Raw genomic sequence first — 21,948 nt, 5'->3', positions numbered from 1 at the left:
TCCTTTAATTCACTTGTTCATGTATCCATTTCACATGTAACCCATCACATGCCTGTCACTGTGCCACGAGGTCCAGTTGTTATGGTGGACCTGGTGACAGATGTGAATGGGCATGACGTTTACCCAAATAAACATCCCTGGGGTCCTGGCTTCCTTGCCAGTCCCCCCTGAGCTGTGCCATGAGAGCAAAAAATCATTTTGGTGGGCCTCATTCATAATGAAACCTACATCTTTTCAGTTCTAAAAATCATTTGAAACATTCAAATTCTTGAACTTGGTATTTTTTATTTTCTGAACTCTTAATTAGCCATATAGCTGGTACATCAATAGCACAAGATCCATATTCATGTTTTTTAAAATCTAGGTTATTATAATGTATAATTTTAATAAAACCTTCCAACTATAGTAATGCAAATCATAAAACCCCTGAAAGGTCTATGATTCAAAGCCACCACCTCACACACAGCTGTGGTAGTTATTTGGTATTCACACAATAACCTTTAAATAGAAGAGTTGTTCTTAAACATACTGGGTCTCTGCAAGGGTCCACACACACATGATGAAGAGGCCCAGCCCCTGTGTTGCACTGTTATGTGCAGATATAATGGAAAGAATTTTTCATGTGACAGAAACAAATGTCGACTCTTACAAGCAGATTTCGCAAGCATCTACTGAGTTCAAACGTCAGCAGTGCAACGCAGATTGTTCTTTGTTGTAAGTGTATAAAATGTAGAAAATGATGGCTCCTATGAACAGAGGAAGATGTCAGATTTCACTATGAAGGCTGTTTCAATAAATTAGAAAAGAGTAAATTAAGAGCGATGAACCAAGTTGCCTTTACAGTGGAGAAATCTGGAAAACCCCATGTTTACCAAGTGATCCATGCTAACATCACCAACCATGGACTAAGCTGGCATCATGTGCCTCTTGACGGGATGTGCTGAGTGAGACAGAAGATCACTTTTAGAGTAGTTCCACCAAAAATCACAGTGTGAATCTAATCCTGACACAAACAAAAATTAGAGATATTTTACTAAAAAAGCCCAGCTTGACTCTTCAAAAATATCAACACCATGAAAGAGAGAGAAAAGAGGAGAAATCGTTCCCCACTAAATGAGACAGAATGAAAGGCATGACCCTGGATTAGAGCCTGAATCACAAAAAGAAATTGATATAGATCAGATAAGGATCTATCTATCTACCTATCCATATGTAATATTCCCTCTGTCTATTTATATGTATATGTGTGTATCTCCTTAGAAGAAGGATGTTCTATTACATAACCACCACATAGTTTTCCATTTTAGGAAATTTAACACTGGCAAAACAAAATGAAAATATTATCTGATCCTCTATCCATATGCAAATCTTGCTAATTGTCCCAATGCCCCTTAGAGGTGGGATCTGTGAACTACAGCCTACCTGCCATCTGTTTCCATAAGTAAAGTTTTATTGTAATAAAAGTGTGCCCATTTGTTTACATGTTGTCTATGGCAGCTTTCGCATTACAACCACAGCGTTTAGTTTCACAGGGACCATATGGTCCATAAAGCCTAAAATATTTATTATCTGGCTCTTTACAAAAACAGTTTGCCAACCCCTGCTTCAGAGCTTGTTTATCTCTATCTAGGTTGTGCATTGCACTCAGTTGTCAGGCCCTTTAGCCAGGATTAGTTCTTCACCCTTCCTTTGTTTCTTAACATTGATATTTTTAAAGAGTGGAAGGCAGGTATATCATTGAATTTCATTTAACTTGGGTTTGTCTGATGTTTCCCCACGATCAGATTCAGGTTATGCATTCTTGGCAGGAATGCTACTGAAGTGACATTGCATCCTTTTCAGGGCACCATATTAAGAGGCACGTGACATGGTTGTGTCCCACCATGGAAGATGTTATCTTTGGTTAGTTGGTTAAAGTGATGCCTACCAGAGGAAAACATAGTTTGCTCTAAAGGACATTATTAAGGTTAGTAACATGCACATATGGGCTGTATATGAGGTGATAACAATCTACCAATATTAAATTTTCATTGTTTGGTAATTGTGCCATGGTTATATAAAGGAATGCCCTTGTTCTTAGGAAATTTGTGCAAAAGTATTTAGGAATGTAGAGCCATTATAATTACCACATATCAAATGATTCAGAATACACATACTCACACTGTAAATTTGGACTATGTTACCATTTGGCCAATCTAGGTAAAGAGTATGTGGATGTCCATTGCACTAGTCTTATATGACTTTTCTGTAGGTTTGTTTAAAAAAAAGACATTAAAATAATAACAAATGATATTACCTGGTACACAAGACAATAGGGTAGTAGAGGATGGTCGAGACATGAGGTTGAGCATGAAGTACATCCCCTTAGTCTTGTGATGAGCATTTTTGGTGGTTACAGTGGATGATAAGGGAGGTCCTTATCACAGAGTTAGGTGGCTATTGTCACATCACCAGCCATGACTGTGACCCACTGCCTGGATAAATAAGTTTTTAATAAATGGAATAGAAGGTTCAGTGCAGTTTTTATTTAAGCACAAAAGCTACAACTTTAAAATCACTTAGAAAAAAATAATCAAGGAGGAAAAGGAAAAAGAAAAGTGACAATAAGGAATTATAAGAGAGTTTAAGTTAGCAAAAAGCATGTCGGCTATAAAAATAATGCAAATTATTAAAGACTAATGTCTCACGTAGGGTACAACACAAACAAACTAGAATATGAGGCATCTGCAAACATATAGGCCTGAAACATAAACTACAGAAGGGACAGAGAGTAAAAAAGTGGTTGCCAGGGGCTGGCGTGGGGGAAGTGGGGAAGAGGTTAGTAAAATGGAACTAACTTTCAGCTATAGGATGAATAAGGTCTGAGAATCTAAGACATAACATGGTGACTATGCATGATAACACTGAGTGAGCAGGAGAGGGGCAGGGAGAGGCAGGCACAGAATCTGAAGACAGGCTCCAGGTTCTGAGCTTGTCAGCACAGATCCTGACACAGGGCTCGAATCCACAGACTGTGAGATCATGACCTGAGCTGAAGTTGGACGCTCAACCGACTGAGCCACACGAGCACCCCTCCATTTACTTTTCAAGTTTTAATTGTGATTGATACAGAGGACGAAATGAAAGATTCTGTCAAAATTAGTGTCAAGTGATCATTACAGTTCACCAATGTACTATTAAAAATGAAAAAACCTGATAAATACACTCTCATTCTAGAAGCAGTAGAATATGGGAAAAATTTCCAATATGATTATCAGAAAGAAGCAGAAAAGGTATTTGATTAAAACCTGTATCCAATATATTATTTTAATATCTTCCACCAGGAAGATAAGAAAAAGTCTTCAGTTTGAAATCAGTAGCCAGCATTATGCCCAAGGGATGTATTAATGCCACTGCCACGAGGGCCCCAATGGGTCTCAGGTGCACTGCTGTCACTTGACATTGCTCCAGCCAATGCAAGAAGCCAGGAAGAATAAATATGACATACATATAGGAAAATGGAAGAGGAACCAACAATTAACTACTTGGCAAAGCAAAACAATCTGTTCAACAATTTAGATACAGCAAAATTATCTGAGAAAGCTCCGTTACATATAATTACATTTAGAAATGTATCCAACAACTCAGAATTAACCACTTGGAAAAGATCAAAGAAATCCCTTTCCTGTATCTAGTATATATGATATCCAGTCTCTAGAATATATAATGTATATTATAAAACTTTAGTAAGTAATCTTCAGAATGCTTCTGAGCAAAAGCATACATTTTTACTGAAGAAAATACTTTACATGCATTATATAATGTAATCCTCATAAGTAGCCTATGAGGTAGATACTATTATCTTCATTGCACCAAAAATACTGAGTTTCAGAGTGATTATATTACCAGTGCAAAGTCATAGGATTGTACCATATATTATATGTTTTATTTGAGACCAGTAAATAATAAAAATAGGTAGTAACCAGATCACCTTGGTGGCTCAGTTGGTTAAGCATCAGACTCTTGATTTTGGTTCAGGTTATGAACTTCGGTTCATGACTTTGACCTCTGCATTGGGCTCTGTGTTGACAGTAAGGAGCCTGTTTGGCATTTTCTGTCTCCCTCTCTCTCTGCCCCTCTCTGTTTGTTCTTGCTCTCTCTCTCTCTCTCTCTCTCTCTCTCTCTCTCTCTCTTTCCCCCTCTCTCTCTCTCAAAAATCAATAAACATTTAAAAAGAGTTTGTTAAAAAAAATAAGTGGTAACTAATATAGGAAAAGACAATAACAAGCAATAAAGGAAAACCCAAAGACATTCAAAACAGTATTTTGGTAATATAATTATGATTAAGAGGGGTTTTGTTTGTTTGACTGCTTGTTGTCACAGGGGAAAATATAGTTTATTGTAAAAATAAAGTAATTGGTACTCTCCTAGAGAAAGGTATCATCTAGGTAGTCACTCCATAATATACACCCAAAATTTTCTCATAGGTTATGAGTTAGGTGATAAATAAAAGCATGAATACAATTAAATAATGGCCAACATATGTTAAATGTCAGGCTGAGAAAACCCTCTAAGAAAAACATCAAAGACAGAATCCATGAATAGATTTTACTAAATAAAAATGGAAAAATCATATAGGAAGAATCTCACTATAACTTAATTACAGAAATAAGTCGAGAATGAAACAACATTTTAAGACAGGCAAAGAGTCTATGTCTTTAATCTTAAAATTTTTTAAATTGCAAATTAATTGCCAAAGGCCAATACAAAATAATCCAGCTGACCTACTCTTTGGTAAACATGCTAGGTAAATGTCTTTGGCATTCAATCACACTATAATGTGCCCCACAATCTTCCACTCACTCTCCATACATGGCATGTCTACTAGGTATCAGGCATTGTGGAAGCCAATGATACAGTGGTTATCAAGACAGACATTCTCCTTGTCCTTGTAGGATTTCCATTGCAGTGGGGATGTAGCTAGCAAACAAAGGAACTAAAAAGTTAGTAAGGCAATTAATTACAAATGTGTACAGGAGCTATGAAGGTACAGGTAGGAACTAACTGGGTATTCCTTCAGATAAAGTAATCAGGGTAGGTATGCTTCTTTGAGGAGGCAATGGTAGAAATGAAGGTGAGATTGAATCTGCCTAGAAGATGGATAATCACCCATGGAAGGTGTTGAGAGAAAAGTATAGGACCCAAATGAACAGTTGGTATCAAGTCTGTGTGGCGGGGGGGATGGGGGATAGTGGCTAGATGTGTTACAAGAAGGGAAAGGATACGGTGGTGATTGGATGGTACTCGATGTGGTAGGAGACTATGGTCAGGGCAAAGAGTTAATTTTGATTCCAATTTGACAGGAAACCTTTCAGAGAAACACAGGATCTGATTCACCCTGGAGACTGTGTGGAGAAAGCTCAGTGTGGAGGGACAAGAGTAGCCATGTTGGCTGGGAGGCTCTGGCAGTGGTCCAGTGTGAGGTCCATGGTCAACGTTGTGCAGAGTGTCAGGCAGCAATGGAAATAAGATGTGGTCACAGGTATTGCAATTCCTTACTGTAGGAAAAAAGAGTAAAGATTATAGCATGAGAGGTGATCTTTCTAGAATTCTCTTTTCAGCTCTACCTGGTAGCTTTTACTCCCCCCTGAATACCAGTTTTTAAAGGGAATATAGACAAACAAGAAGTATTCCAAAAGAAGAAGCTGAGCTGAGCAAAGGGCTGAAAGGTGTGACAAGACTGAAGATGGTAGTTCTGGTCTGAAGGGAGACCACATGAGGGACATAATCACTGACAACAGACCATGACTTAGATGACTCACATGGCTGGACTTGAACTGGGGCCAGTGGGCAGAAGCTTCAAGAGACTATTTGAATTATAGATAATGAGTAACCTCATAGGTAGAGGAGCTCAAAGAGAGGACAAAGGTACGAGTTGGCCTGCAGGTAGAGAAGAATGTTGACCACTTGGAGAACATACCTGATTTCCTCCCCTCCCTAGTCCCTGAGTGTTCACCATTTCTGTGACTGGCCATTTAATTGCTGCAATTATCCAGGCCAATATTTTGGAGCCACCCTAGTTTCCTAAACTCTTCTCTTTATCTCTGCCACCCACTCAATGTATAAGCAAGTCCACTTAGCATTACCTCCAGAAGGTACCCAGAGTCTAGCTACCAACTGTGCAATGGCTACCCTCATCTTGCAGTCTCCCATCACCCTCCCCAGAACTTTCCTTGTCTTTCAGTCTTCTCAGTCTTCATATGACAGCCTACACCATCCTTAGAAAACCTAAGTCAGGTCATGTTACTTCTTTGTTCAAAACCCTCCAACAGTTTTTCATCTTACTGAGAATAAAATCCAAACTCCTTGCATGTGTCCACACACCTCCTCTACTCTTCTCTGACTTTACTGTATCCTCCTCCTTCTACAGCTCTACTCCTCAGCCACACCAGTCCCTCCCTCTTCCCGGAACCCCACAAGCATGGCTGTGCCCGTGGGAAGGCAGTGACTCTGCCCTCTGCCTGATGGGCTCTTTCACTAGAGGTGTCAAAGACTTGTTTCCTCACCATTTCCAGATCTCTGCCCAAGGAGGAGGCCTTCCTAAATACCTTACGTGGCCTTGCCCTCCCTCATTTTCTAGGTGAGCTCTGTGAGGGCAGTGAACTCTCTTTCATTCATGGCTGTATTTTCAGTGCCTAAGATTTTATCTGAACTAAAGCAGTTCTCCTTAAGAACTGATGGGATATAAAAATTCATCCCAAACATTCTTAAGTACATGTTAGGAATCAGAACCCACACTGATGCTGAAGAACCCAATTCGTGTTAAGAAAAAGGCCTAGACTAAAGGAAGGAATAAACAAGGGGGAGAGAGGGGCTGGAGAGCAGCCTCATTCACCATCACTGCTCCACGACATGGGCACATGGTCTCCATCCTGAAGAGAAAGCTGGGCAACCATGGTAGGCTTTCCGTCTGGGGAAGTTTCATATTTTAGAAAGATTGTTCCAAGGGCTCCATGGGAGGGCAGGGGGTGAGGCAGCGAGCAGCTACGATGGTCCCTATGAGGAAAGACCCTTGTTTGAACTACAACAATATATCAGTGGGGATGAAGAGAAATAAATGGCTTTTAGAGAGAAGTGGAGGTGGAACCCTAGCATTCAGTCACGCAAAACCATAAATCAAGCAAAATCCTGGGAGGCAGATATTATTCCCAGGAGCCACCTTACTCTATCTGCTAGAGTTGTTTCTTTTTATCCCTTTCAATAAAAGCAATTAGAAATACTTTCAGAATGTCTTCTTGATCAAAACTGAGGCTGTCATTCTGTACACTCTCAAGAAATAGATGGGACCATAACAACTCAACTCTATATTCCGTTGCCGACCATCCTGTGTGGCAAGCAATAAAACACAGAAAGTCAGGACCCTGCCTCTCCAGCTCGGTGGCTGAGCCACAGAAAAAGAAATAGATACTTAGTGGGAAGTAGATACATTTGCAGATATGGTGTGTATTTTATCAAAGCTAAAATCTAAATCTGTTGTCGGACTGAACAGAGATGCCTCTTTCTCCTCCATCAGCACCACCACCATTTTCTGACACTGCAGGTACCCACATGCAGCCAGACCCCTGCCCCCCACAGATCCTGATGCAGTCCCAAGTCCGAGGCCACTTGCTTTGGATTCTCTGTCCAGAAAAAGTGTCTAAGTCAGAGAGACTTTGTCACATAGAATACTAACGTCTGGGCAAATCTGGCACTGGAGCCACAGCCATATGAAGGGGAAACATTGCAAAGTTTGAGAGGATTTTTCTTTTTAACCCAAGAATTGCAGTAAATCCTGGGGAATTTGGCTAAACAGAAAATAAAACAAAACAAAACAAAACAAAACCACAGAAGCCTGTGTGCAGATGAACTCAGCACTGAAGAGAGAAACAGACAAGCAAGTGAACAAGAGGGAAGCAGAGAGACACAAAATGCATGGAGAACCAGGGAAAGTGCGATATGCTTTGTAGGCATAGCTCCACTTTCTCAGCCCTTAATTTGGCATCGAACAAGACTGGGTTAAGCTGGGCAGGAGGTTCATTACCTCAGTATCATTTCAGTAGATCTCCCTGGAAGGAGATGGAGCCTCTGAAATCAGCTCTTTGCCTAGCTGGGAGACTAGCAGACGGAGCAGACACAAGACTAGCTGTCCACCTTGTAAGGGAAGGGGGGCTTTACGTGACTCAACCCCAGGCAGGCGAGCATTTTACAATAAGATGTCAGAAGCCAGCATACAAAAAGTGCATGCACCACCATGCATTTATTCATGCAAGAAATCCTTCATGTGCATTCACTTCTGGGCAAGAAATGTGGCAGAGAATATGCCCTCTCTTGGTTCAGCTTCCTATCTAGAAGAGGGCGTGGCACCCCCCAAAGATGCCATGCTTTGTACCGAAGACCATAGAGGGCTCTTTCCTGAGTCTTCCTGGCCTTCTCTGCAGAAATGCTTTTTTTTTTTTTCTTTTTGCGATGTGAGGAACAACACAACCTGTGACCGGGCAATATGAAACTGCTCTGATTCGATGGCAGAAGCTGAGCGCACTGCTTATCTACACTTTATTTCCTTGCTTTTGAATTCTCAGGTCATAATAAAGCATCGCATGTCCACAGTCCAGCAAGAAGAATTAATTAAGGGGAGCCTTTTAATGTAGAAAGCAGCTTACTGAGATAATGGAAAAGGCTTTGGTAAGACTTGGCTTAATTGGAATTTCAAGCAATTCCTCGCTTGTTGTACCAGGGATTTTTACTGTTATAGACAGGATGAGCAAGCTGTTTAAAGAGCTTATGGGAAGAACTGGACTTCGAGGTTTTGGGAGAGATGGATTTGGCTCAAACAATCAGGGAAGCCTCAGAAAACAGTAAGCGGGAGTGTGGACTTGTTCTCTTGTCACTGATAGGACATGGAAGTCTATAAGCCTCCATTGTCCCAGATAACTCAGAAACTAGACGATGAACCAGAGGGTCAAGTTCTGGTGCATCAAACCTGCTGCCTGTTTCTAGTACAAAATACAGGATAAGGCAAAGAGGAACCAAATGTACAACATGGGCTTTGGCATTTGAAATGCATGGGTTCATGCCCCAATTCTACTTTGTTCATCCTGATAAATTCCAGATAACAATTTATTCTCCTCCCTTACAGGAGCAGTGTGGATATTAACTATTAATAGAACATGTTAAATGCTTAGGGCTCTGCTGCAGTCCACAACCTTCTCTGGGTAGGACACATCTGTGGACAAGACACGGATCCTTTCTTATGGAAGTTTATAGTGGATGCAGATGGCAGACAAATTATTATTTTATTTACTTTTTTCTGTTTTTTATTTATTTTTGAGAGACAGAGAGAGACAGCATGAGCAAGGGAGGATCAGAGAGAGAGGGAGACACAGAATCGGAAGCAGGCTTCAGGCTCTGAGCTAGCCGTCAGCACAGAGCTCGACACGAGGCTTGAACCCACGAACTGTGAGATTATGACCTGAGCCAAAGCTGGAGGCTTAACTGACTGAGCCACCCAGGTGCCCCCAGATGGCAGACACATTATATTGGCTGGGATGAAACCTCTTCTCTTTGAATCACTAACTGGTCATTGCCCTAACTGGGCAAGTAGAAGACAGAGGCAATTTAAATTACTACCTTTCAAGGACATGACATGGTTTCAGGGAAGAAAAGCATAGCTTTCTGCTTGCTAAGGTGGGTGGGGGCACCAGAAGATAATTGAGGATTTAGTATCACTTCCCTGTCCACTGCACTAAAGCACAGGTCTTTACTTTGAGCCTGGGTCGAAATGCAGCTCATCATAAACACCTATGCCCGCAATTCAGTGTGACCATCAGAAGGGCCATTTGCTGGAAATTAGTTTGATTCACATTACCAATGATTACTTGATTATTCGACTTGAGTTTCAATTGCCATAAAGTGCTATATGTCCCCCTAACATACATTCCAGGGAAGGCTAATTCTATTTGCCTCTTGTCTCACTGGAGCTAAACTTTTCAAAATTCTCTTAGTACACTTAATGGACAACTTTGGGGGAGAAGTGTGTATTCATCTCTTGTGACATTTAGTCCACTTACTGATCAGGGAGTGCAAAGAGCAATTCTTTAATTCCAAGATAGGGATGCGAACTCTTTCGGGAGTGACAATTTCCCCAGTAAAAATACTATTTCTGTTCTTGTGATAACAGAGGAAGAAACTGAATCCAGGGCATTGTCCTGAAGCTTTTTCCAAGTAGCAGATAGTTATGACTTTGAAAATAAGCGGTCTTAAATAAGTAAGACCCCGAGGTAAGAAAGATTCCAGAAGAATATGCATGTTCTGGAATAATAACCTTCTAAATATAGCAGCAAAAAGCTTCCCTAATGCAACAGAAAATTCCAGAATGAGGCTTTTAGAAGAGATTGCATTGTGGCAGTTTATATGAAGGAGAAATGGATCCATATCTATTTTTCTCCTCAATGTCTATGTACCGGTACCTCATATGACTCTACTGCTGCTAAATAGCTTTCACGTTTGTCCTCTGATTTTATGTGTGCAGCAACCTTGAGAAAAAAAATTTTAAGTGTATTTATTTTAAGAGAGCATGGGTGGGGGAGGGGCAGAAAGAAAAGGAGAAAGAGAATCCCAAGCAGGCTGTGCACTGACAGCAGAGAGCCCGACTTGGGACTTACACCCATAAACCATGAGATCATAACCTGACCGAAGTCAGACACTTAACCAACAGCCACCCAGGCACCCCAGAAAAGTACAAATTTTTATTCCCACTTACATACTAGGCTACTGAGGCTGAAAAGCGCAGATAATTTTCCCAGGTTCACATAGTCCTAATGAGTGTACATTGAGATGTGGAATACAGGTCCTTTCCCTCCAATTACCAAGAGGTTTTACTCCATGGCTTCCTCAGTACTGTTTTGCTTCCATTTCATGATTCCCCAGAGAAGTTTCCTGGAGATTCTAGCCTGAAACTCTTACCAGGTCCCCTAGCCCTGCAGCAGGCTGCTCTCAAGGCCCTCTCACCCTAGACTGGAGAGTTTCAAATGTGAGTGCACTTTAGTGTTGCCAGGAGGGCTTGTGAAACCACATTCTTGGGCCCCACTCCAGTCTTCCACTTAATAGGCTGGGGAATGGGGTGGCAGTCAGAGAACTTGCATTTCTTTTTTTCTTTGTAATAGCTTCATTAAAATATACTCTACATACCATAAAATTCAGCCATTTTAAGTGCGCCATTTGATGATTTTTAATAACTTGACCTACTTGTACAACCATCAGCACAGCCTCGCTTTAGAACATTTCCGTTGCTCCGGGAAGATCCTTCATGCCAGTTTGCTGTCACTGCCAGTTCCCACTCCCAGCCCAGCAACCACTAATCTGCTTTCTGTCCCTGTAGATGTGTCTATTCTGGAATCACATAGAATGTGGTCTTTTGCATCTACTTTCGTTAACTGTGTGTAATATTTTTGAGGTCCACTCATGCTGCAGCATCTATCAGGACTTCATTCCTTTTTTGTAGCTGAATAATATTCTACTCATTGGATGTACCGCCATTTGTTTTTCTATTCACTAAAATTTTGCATTACTCACAAGGCCCCAGCTAACCTGACACTGCTGCTCTTGTGACACTTTGAGAACCACTGATTTAGGCCAACCTTCTCAACCTTGGCTGCCCACTGAATTCTCTAGGACACATTTCACAAAAGTCCATTCCCAGGCCTCATTCATATTCTGATTTAAATGGTCTGAGGTGGGAATCAGGAACTGGTACATTTATAAAACTTCCCAGGTGAGGGGTACCTGGGTGGCTCAGTCAGGCAAGCTTCCAACTTTGGCTCAGGTCATGATCTCACAGTCTGTGAATTCGAGTTCTCCATTGGGCTCTGTGCAGATAGCTCAGAACCTGGAGCCTGCTTCTGATTCTGTCTCCCTCTCTCACTGCCCCTCTCCCACTCAAATTCTGTGTCTTTCAAAAATAAACATTAAAAAAATTGAAACAAACAAACAAAAAAACTTCCCAGGTGATATGACTACACAGCTGAAGCTTAAAATTATATCTTCACACCCTTGCTACTCAAAGTGCTGACCAGCAACAGCAGTACTTAACCTGAAAGTCTACTGGATTTTCCAGATCTCAGAACCCTTTCTAAAACTCCTGAATCAGAATCAGCATTACAGCAATATGCTAAATAGGTGATTCTTTTTTTACATGTATAATGTCCATTTATTTCTTAAACATTTTTAAAGTTTTTAATTTGAATTACTGTTAGTTAACATACAGTGTAATATTAGTTTCAGATGGACAAAATAGTGATGAAACACAATACATCACTGGGTGCTCATCACCACAACTGTACTCCTTAATCCCCATCACTGAGTTCACCCCCCCACCAACCCACCATGATCCACCACTCCCTCTATGATCCACCAATTGCACTACTAGGTATTTATCTGAAGGATACAAAAACACTAATTCAAAGAGATACATGCTCCCCGATGTTTACAGCAGTATTATCTACAATAGCCACAATATGAAAACAGCCCAAGTGTGGGGGCTCCATGAATGGGTCATGGCCCATATCCTCACTCAGGGTGACCTTCTGTTTCTCTCTGAAGCCTCGTGCCTTGGGGACACCCAAGAACATGTTGTGGGCTGGTGGAGCTGAGATCACCCTAATGGGGAGTCTATTACTCAGGACATGAACAGTCCCAACAGGTGAAGGGAGGCTAGGCTGGAAACTGAAGGTCCTGATCACTAGGATTCTAAAATCAGAGACTAAGACATAGGTTCAAATTAGAGCCTTGGGTCTCACCAACTGTGTGAAAGGGTGTGTGTAAAACATCAGACATAGAGTCAAGTTTGATATAATCACTCAATGATCATTTTCTTCTCTGCCATGGTCCCTTTCCATGACAATATCCTAGAAATCATACCCAGATTCCAACCAAGACCTGCTCTATTCACTTTCCTTATATTTCCTCGTACCTTTATAGCCTGACTTATCCATACAGCCAAAGCCTCTTTTTAAAAAAAATTTTTTTACATTTATTTATTTTTGAGAGACAGAGTAAGACAGAGCACAAGTAGAGGAGGGTTAGAGAGAGAAGAAGTCACAGAATCTGAAGCAGGCTCCAGGCTCTGGCCAAACATTCAACACAGAGCCCAATGCGGGGCTTGAACCCACAAACTGTGAGATTGTGACCTGAGCTGAAGTCAGACGCGCAACCATCTGAGCCATCCAGGTACCCCGGCCAAAGCCTCTTAACGTTGGTGACTATTAATCCATGCAGAAATCAACTCCAGAATTTAAAGTTTGTTTCTCTTACCTCCGTCCAACCCTCCCTTTCCAGTTAAATTTTCCTGCTGTAGCTGCCTGGATACTGAGGGCTTAAGAGACATTCAAAATGAGTGGAAGAGAATGAACAGTCAAGGGATTATTTCATTTCAATCCTCAAAATAACTCCGTGAAAGAAATAATAATATATGATCGCCATTTTATATGTTTAGAAATACTGAGGCGTATTATCTTGCCCCCAACCACCCAGATGCTAAGTGGTAGACATGATCAGTCCGCAATTTTGCCTGAATCAGGCTGCCCTGCAATGGGACTGTTTTATGTCCTAGTGGCCCAGTAGACAGTAGAGGGACATGTGTTCTCAGATGCCCCAGTTGCGGTGGTGGTTGAGTCACTACCCTAGGAGATAAGCTGTGGTAATGTTGGGGACAGTCCTGGGCTTGTGAAATGTCACCGTGAATGTGAGTCAAATAGGAAAGTCCCCTCGATTTGCTAGGTCTTTGACCCTGAGCCAGGCAGCCAAGGTGCTGGCCTGAAGGTATACTCACTCCCCTTTATATCTTCCTGTGTTCCATTTAGAATCTGTATTTTAGGGTCAATGCAGGACTCAGATCCAGGGAAGAGCACACGAATCACAGCTGCAAAACAATTCCATTTTGTTGGATACCAGCAGGCGAGTTAGCTTGAAAACAAATAATGAATGTGAATGGGTTGGATGAGTCCATTGTGGACAGGCCTGCAGTGGAGCAGGTTATTTCTTGTCCTTAATTACACTGTCCTCTGGTGGGGACAGAAAATAAGGCTAATCTATTACACTGTGTCCTGAGAACGGAGACCCCCTTTGATTATTGCAACTTCTAAAATTCTTAATTTTGTTCAAATGAATGCAATGGTTGTTTTAAATGTGTAAATTAATATAATTAACAAAGAAATCCTAACTGAAGTGTGGGATCACATTTACTTGGCATCTACTCCATTAATGTCTAGCATCTAAAAAGCATTGTTAATTGTGTGCGCACTGTTAATTATCTCAACATGTTTAATTGCTGTTTTCTTAAATAACTAGTAGGCCATATGTAAATGATCCTTCAACCATTAACATTTCATTTTGTGAAAAACTAAAACCCTGATTGCATGTATATTAGAGCAAACATGATCTTCAGGCCATTCATGCTGAATTAAGAAAATGGGAAACCAAGTGAAAGACTTCCCCTTACCATCCCGCTCCCAAACCCCAATGGCCCAGAGGGGCAAACATAACACTTGGAAATACTGCAGAATTGTTAAGAGAAGAGTAAAATCTCTACCAGAAATTGTGAAATGTATGTTAGAATTATGGTTTTTCTGTGACTATAAACTTTGCAATTTTTTGTCAAGCTATGAAACAAAAATAATGCTATCAAGTATACAGGGAGCCCTTGTTGTATTTCAAGCACTGTGCAAAAGCTTAGTGCATTTCGCTTTTCATTTCATCTCCCAGAAGACCTACGATGAAGATAATGTGATTATCATCCCATTTTATAAACCCAGGCAGGAAAAAAGTAAAGTAGCTTGCCTAGGGTCACATACTAGTGTAGGGACTATTCGGGATGCTTATATAAATATTACCAAGTTTACTCCTTTTACGTGGGATTGCCCAGCAGCGTCACACATCCCTGTGTAAAGCAAGATTCACCAACACAGGCTTTAGGAGACCAAGAAAGATCCTATCAGGCTCTAGGCTCTAATTCTGTCCTGCTAAAAATAGGTCAATGTTCTTCACCGACTTCCAGGCATAATAAAGATTCCATGCCACTAGATGACCGATTCATGGGGCTAGTGGCTCATGGAGTGTAGTCCTGCTTTGAGTGAGACTGTTTTAAACCAGTAATGTTTCACAACTCTCTGATTCTGTACATGCTGTTCACTGTGCTTTGGAGAGAATTTATCTCTACACCCCAGCATTGCCATAATCCCCTTCCACCATGCTTGGAAGATTCCTAACAATTCTTCAAGACTCATGCCATAAGTTACATATTCTGTGAGACCTTTCCTAATGGCCCCAGATTGTGTTACGTAAATCTCATGTCTAATGTATCCCAGTCGATAAACTTGCTGACTATTTCCCATATCATTATTTTTCTAGATAACCCTAGGGTCTAGCAAGAGACCCATGAAGCATCTTGAATTCATGAGGTAAGACAATTAGGGAAGAAAAAGAAAAGTAAAGGAGAGAAGGGGGGAGTGGAAAAGGAGAGAAAGAGAAAAAGAAAAAGGAAAGAAATGAAGGCTAACATTACAGCCATACCCACTTTGTAGTACAGACTGGATCATGGGAGCTGTAACCCAGACAGCCCCAAGAGGCCATCCTCAGCGTCCTGGGCTGCTTTCTCTATGTTCATCCTCTGACTACTGCCTGGAGCCTGGAAGCATCTGGGGAAAGAGGTTTCTGCCAGGTCCCCCAAAGAATGTCATCGTCTTTGGGATTCTCGTTGACATGGATTGATGATACTGATGGATTGATGATTACTTTCTACATCAAGAACTCAGAATAGTCATGAAAATCCAACCCTCTCTAATCAGCACCCTGCAGTCTCTGAGGTGTGTCTGCCTTGAAACCCGACAGCAGTCCCCTGCTGAATATCAGAATAGGGGGTATCTCACTTGCTCCTAGATGGCTCCCGAACTCCCGGCTTGTGTTCTAGGAGCCAAGAGTATGAATTCTCCTGACATCCAGATCTTTATTCGAGAATCCTAGGTTCCCTGTCAAGACAAATGAGGCCTCCTGTAACTGGTTAATATGGCTGAACTATAAATAATAGATGGCCTGGCTGATGTCTCTTTATCAGGGAAACGTGGAGAAGGAGAAATCTTTCAAATCTAAGACCGGGCTCGCTTCTTGCCTTCTGAAGCCCCCTAGGACTTGCCCAAACAGCCAGAGGCTGACAGACCTTAGAGTGAGGCAGAAGGGAACCCTTTATTTAGAGAAAATACCCTAACTTGGGCTTTTCCAGTCTTCATGTCGCTGAGGACATGGCAGAAGACGTTACTGTGCTAAATGTTTTACACAATCATCTCATTCGTCCTCATAGCAGCAACAAATTACTTTTTTAAATTTATTAGGCCCAATTTATAGATGAGGAAAACGAGGCAAAGGGCCATGACACTGGTGGAGCTCTGAGAAGCAGATGTTGAGGTGGGCTTGGGTGTAGAAAAAGTTAACTATGAAGGAACATTTGAGAAAGAAGCAGGAAGGCAGCAGGACTGGTCAAGGGGAGTCACCGGGCTACTGTGTGGACTAGACGGAGACTGCCAGCCCAACAGGGAGCAGAGCCAAGTCTGCCATTAGAGGAGCCGCCTCCCCCCTCCTCGCTGAGGAATGTCTAGGCCCCTACACACCACTGCGCTCAATCACTGGCAGGGCCTGCCTCTGTGGCAGTGTGATCTTGGTCTGGAAGCTGAGGTGAGCCCTGCTAACAGTTGGAGATGGCCATCTCTCCCTAGTCCTCCCACCTGAGCAGGAGTGCACAACTGAAGTCAAAGCTGAGTGCCATATCTCTTTGTCTGCCACAGACAGTGAATTTTTCCAATCTCATAAGTGGTAGAAAGCAGCACAACCAGCATTGGGAGCCAGGGGGTAGGACTCCAGCTCCCAGCACTCATCACCATGGCTTTAGTATAGTTGTCTCTGGTGCAGAGTTGGCAGTACCAAAACTGCTGGGACTCCTACCTCACTTCTCTACCAACCTCCCCTGGGCCCACTCAACCCATGGAAAGGACCTAGGAGTTTCTCTGATGGCCAGGACAGCTCTGCTGATGGCCACCAGCATGAGGGTCTTATGTGGCCTTCTAGCTGCCAATGATGAAGCTCTTTCCAAAGATTTCCTGAGAAGATCTCCTTCCTTCCCTTCTCAGTCTGGATCACTCCACTTTTCAGCCTAAATTTTTCCAAGCAAGAGAAAAAAAAAAGTTTTATCTTAGTTTTTATCAGTATCTCGACACGAGGAGCTCTCTTCACTTTTGCAGCAATTCCACTGGGGTCTGAGTCTGTTTTTTCATACTACCCTCTCTCTCAAAAAAAATCAAGAACTAGTATGAAGAAAACATTTGTCCCTACCCACACACATCCAAAGTCAACCCTTCTGGCTGCCCTGAGTCCCTGCATCTTCTTCTGCTAAGGTGGGACATTTACATCAGATTCCTACTGACCATGAGTTAAACTCCAAAGAGACAGTAGCTACTGTCTCTCTCAAAATGCCTATAGATCCTTCCTACAAATAAAACCCATGGTGGCCAGCCCACAGTGCAACACATCAGGGTCCCTACTCAGATGGAGTCGCAGAAGAGAAATAGCCTCACAACCACTGCTACTTTATCAGTGAGCTGAGCGAGGGGCCGTAAGAGAAAGAGATAGAGAAGCACTTAGGGGAGATTGTTCCCCATCCTGACTGGGTATTGAATAGTTTCCAGGCAAGGATGACTTTCTACCCAATCATTTTCCTACAGAGTCGTCTGTCAGTGTATTAATGTGATCCTTGTGCAATCCTGAGTGAATAATGGTAACCTGGCATAGATCCAATTATGCATTGACAATTTCATGGCTGCTTCTGCTAACCCCATGCACCCCCAGCAACTCAATTTTCAAACCTCTGTCTTATGTGGTGTCTAAATCACTCAGGACCTGGGGAGGGGACAGTCGGCCAACAGGGGTATGGATCTTGCTTCTGTAAGGTCATTATGAACATGATGGGGTTGCACCTTGAATATCCTGTCACCTTCCCCACATGGCAGCAAGGTATCACAGAGTCTGTTCACAGTAAGACACTGTTTTTCCACCTGTTTTGACATTGAGGCTAGGTCTGCAGCAATAACCTAGTGGAAAGTGTAGCTAAAAGGATGATAACGTGCCATGTGGGAAATGAAGCAGCATCAAAAATCTAATTTCCATGAATAAATTTTCAGAACACTCACTGGTGGGACAATCATATTCACCTAAATCTTTAACTGAGCATTTACAAACTATAATTCCATTAGATTTTTTTAAGTCTTTTTTAATTCCATTAGATTTTAAACCAGACTATACTTGCAAATGTGTTTTCATAGAAAAACTAATTAAAATAACCTGATACCATATCGTGTGAGAATTAAAAAAAAAAGACCATAAGCTACAGAATAAGAATAAGCTGCAGTTCTATTTTTCCTGGTGAATATTATGAACCAAAGAGATCTTAAAGCTCTATTGGAAATTGAGATAAAACCTTAAAAGAATTTTGTGTGTCAATTTTAATCTTCTGATTATATTTAATTATACTGCTTCTCTTATGCAGAGGTATTATCTCCATGTCTTTTGTGAAGGGCAAACTCTGGACCCAGTGTCTCCTTAGGGACCTCTTGTTTCGATCTCTGAACTGGGTCTTCCCAGGGCCCAGTGGGGAGATCAATCACTCAGGCATCTCCTGGGACACCAGGTCAAGTGGCAAAAGTTCATCCTCCAGGATTTCTGGTCCTTGAGACCTTTGTGGCATCGATTGTCAACTTGATAAAGTGGCTGACTTTTTGTGTGCAATTCACAGACAGAATAAGGCAGAGCAGATCATGAGAGGCCAACACTAAACCTCAGCCTTTCTCAAAAGGAAGAGTGATGGTGCATCATTCTGTATGTATCCAGCACCATTTAATAACTGCGTGAACATGGACCAGTTGGCTACCCCTTTGGGCCTCCGTTTGCTCATATGTGGATGGGGTGGTTGCCCCATCTTGCAGTGGGTGAGCTGCCTCTGTAGAGCTCTAGCCCAGTGTCCCATGGCCCTGCTGCATCCTCCTCTGTGAGCACTCATAGGGGCTCAGTCACTGACAGTCCCTTTCTTCCCACCTCCCCAGCCTTTCAGTAACATAGGCAAAGGTCACATCAAACCTTTATGTGACCATAATGGAATATGGTGGAAGATCAATAAGCCATAGAGGAGGGTCTTTGAATAACATCTTCAACCCATCATTGCTTGGGAAGAAAAGTATCCAGTGACAAAACCCAAACGTATCCTACTAGATGACAAACGCAGGGAGATCACAGTGGAGGACAGTCTCCTTTGCAAAGATTCTCAGATTATCATAGCCCTATCAGTCCACCCCAGAAAACAGACACTTGGGGACCTCCAAACTGTTTTCATGGTATTTTGACCTCCAACAGAGGTTGGCTAGCTTGGGGCAAAGGATTTGTAATGTCCCAGCATAAAGTTCTGCATCACATTCCTACAGGAAAGGGGAAGGCTGAGAAATGGGGACAGCTGGAGTTTCCTTAAGTATTTCTGGTGATACAAATAAGAATCAGAAGAGAGAAAGACAAGGAGAGTTCTGTATTCAGACAGAATTCCTTAATTGCAAAGAGTCAACTCCTTAATGGTGGATTAAGGAGAATGCTAGATTTCTGGTATATATCATTAATTCCTCTTCTGAGCATTTCAAATTCCAAGTAAATATCATCCCTCTCTACACTGGGAGATGCAGACTTGTGCAAGATCATAGTTAGTTGGATTTTATCTCAAGTCTTCCTTACTCCCACAGTTTTCTAGAAGATTATATTGCTTAAAAAGGGGGGAGCAGGAATTTTTTTGAGGAGTGTTTCAATAACTGAAAAAAAAAAAAAACACTTGCCAATGAAGGCCACAGAAATTCAACAAGGCCTGCATGTCTATGGGGGCAGTATGTATTTGATAGTGTCCCTATATACCTTCAAGCCTGGGAAAAGTTAACATTCCAAGGAATGAAATAAGTCTCATTCTGTGTTACAGAGCAAGTGGTATAAACACACTGTATTGAGAACAGAAGCCCCATCCAACTGTCAAGAGAATTTTTTCCCTGCCTTGTCACCAATCCCAGGGTAATATCCTTCTTCCTGGGTATCATGATTAGTCAGGTGTCCATAAGAAAGACCACTTCTTTCCAAACCCAGAGCCAACTAGCCCATCAGGCTTCAGGGCTTGCATCTAAATGATGAGCACCGTCCACATTCAGACAGCAGCTCAGGCTTCTCTTTCTCTCTGGTTCTTTGAAATCTGGAGAAACGTGCCATTCTCCTTTCCTGGGAAAACTGCCCTCTGCTTTTCAGCCACGATTCTGTTTTTCATCGTCCATGCTGTAGCTTCAGTGGGCATCCCTGGACACAATTTAGCTTTTCAGCCCTGGACTCTGAGTGTGAAGCTCATGCCCTCCTCTGTTAGAATTATACCCCTCACCCCACCTCCACAAAAAATGGCATGTGCCAATTAATGAACTCAAGATTTTCACAACTATTGGTCTTCTTTTGTTGTGGTTTGGGTCTCTCTGGACTTGAAGGGCTGCAAGTTCTCATTTTTCCTTCTTTGTCTGTCTCTCCCTTTCAGATGGCTCACATGGGTGGATGCTTCTGGGGATTCAGAGACCAAAACGGCCAGTACATTTTCCCTGGACATGGAATCTCATAACTGGTTGAAGCCTCTCAAAACAGATTTTAATATCTAGACAGAATTCTTCCAAAAAGAGTTGGTTTGAGCATATACATATATTTCTGGAAGCAACCCTCTGTGTTTTTGAAGCCTCCAGAGGACAGTATCCCTGTCACTAAAGTAAGGCATCAGTCATGTGGAGGATGCTTAGAAATCCTCCCCATCTGCAGTGGGGAGGCAAAGACTCCCCGAGTCCAGGGCTCTCAGAGGTGAGAGCAGAAAGGAATCAGGGCACCTGGCCCGTATTTTTCCTGAGGGATGGTGAGGCTCAGAAGGCCCCAGAGTCCTGTCCATAAGTTATTAAAGGAAAGAGGTCTCTGTCTTTGCCTGTCTCTGCACATGGGGCAATATAAATGGCACCAGCGTTAGGTGACAGGGAACAAGCCATTGTCCAACTGCTCATTATTTGAAAATCAAGTACTATTTTCTAATATGGAGAAATTGTAGGTTGATAATGTGATCCCAATGGAAACAAAATATAGTGGCTGATCCCTTCCATCACTCAAAGCCTGATGTCAGCAGGAAATCCCTTTGCTGAGGGAAAATATGATGATTTGAAAGGGTAGATGTTAAAACATAAATATCAGGTATTTGCATTTTACTTTATGGAAATTCTTGACCATTTAGCTGTTTGGTAATTGTTATGCACAGCTGAGTAAATATATAGTGAGTTCCAAATCATTCAATACTAAGAAAACGGATCTCTTTATATATGTATATATATAAAACTTTTCCTTAGAACAACGTCTATCGACATCGAGGTTTTCCAGTCTCTCTAGCTATGACTGGAAGTCAGCTACAATGTTGGGAAATGTCACAACTGCCGAATAGTCTCCTTAATTTCCAATTCAGAAACATTGACCAAAGTGATGGGAAATAGGACACTAGATTTCTCTGAGCACTGGTTTATTTTTCCCGTTACTCCAGTCCCTTCTTCTGAGCAGACCAGGCATCTTTGTAAGTAAATCCTTTCACTCCCTTCCTTTCTCCCCTCTGGCAACTGCCTCTAGGGTGTGGCAGTGACTTGGCAGGACCTATTGGGGGAATGTTGACCCAGGATGCACAAAACCAGCTGCCTTGCTAGTTTTGTGATTCAGGATCTTTGTACAGGCATGCCTTCTGACTGGGAAACTGCCCGTACCCACTACCCTTCTCTTGGCCAAAATTGTCTCTCATCCTTTAAATCTTATGTT

General features: G+C 42.0%; 1 long non-coding RNA gene across 1 annotated transcript; it reads left to right on the top strand.

Moving 5' to 3' along the window:
* Positions 1–1,880: 1,880 nt before the first annotated feature.
* LOC115272771 lies at positions 1,881–21,016 on the top strand. Its single transcript, XR_003900452.1, has 3 exons — positions 1,881–1,966; positions 15,421–15,470; positions 20,654–21,016. It is a non-coding gene; the product is annotated as an uncharacterized LOC115272771 (long non-coding RNA).
* Positions 21,017–21,948: the final 932 nt, after the last annotated feature.

The sequence above is a fragment of the Suricata suricatta genome, chromosome 2 (genome assembly GCF_006229205.1).
Source record: "Suricata suricatta isolate VVHF042 chromosome 2, meerkat_22Aug2017_6uvM2_HiC, whole genome shotgun sequence".
In the NCBI taxonomy this organism is placed as follows: Eukaryota; Metazoa; Chordata; class Mammalia; order Carnivora; family Herpestidae; genus Suricata; species Suricata suricatta.
Note: the sequence above shows the minus strand (reverse complement) of the source record. Positions and strands in the feature narration are given on the sequence as shown.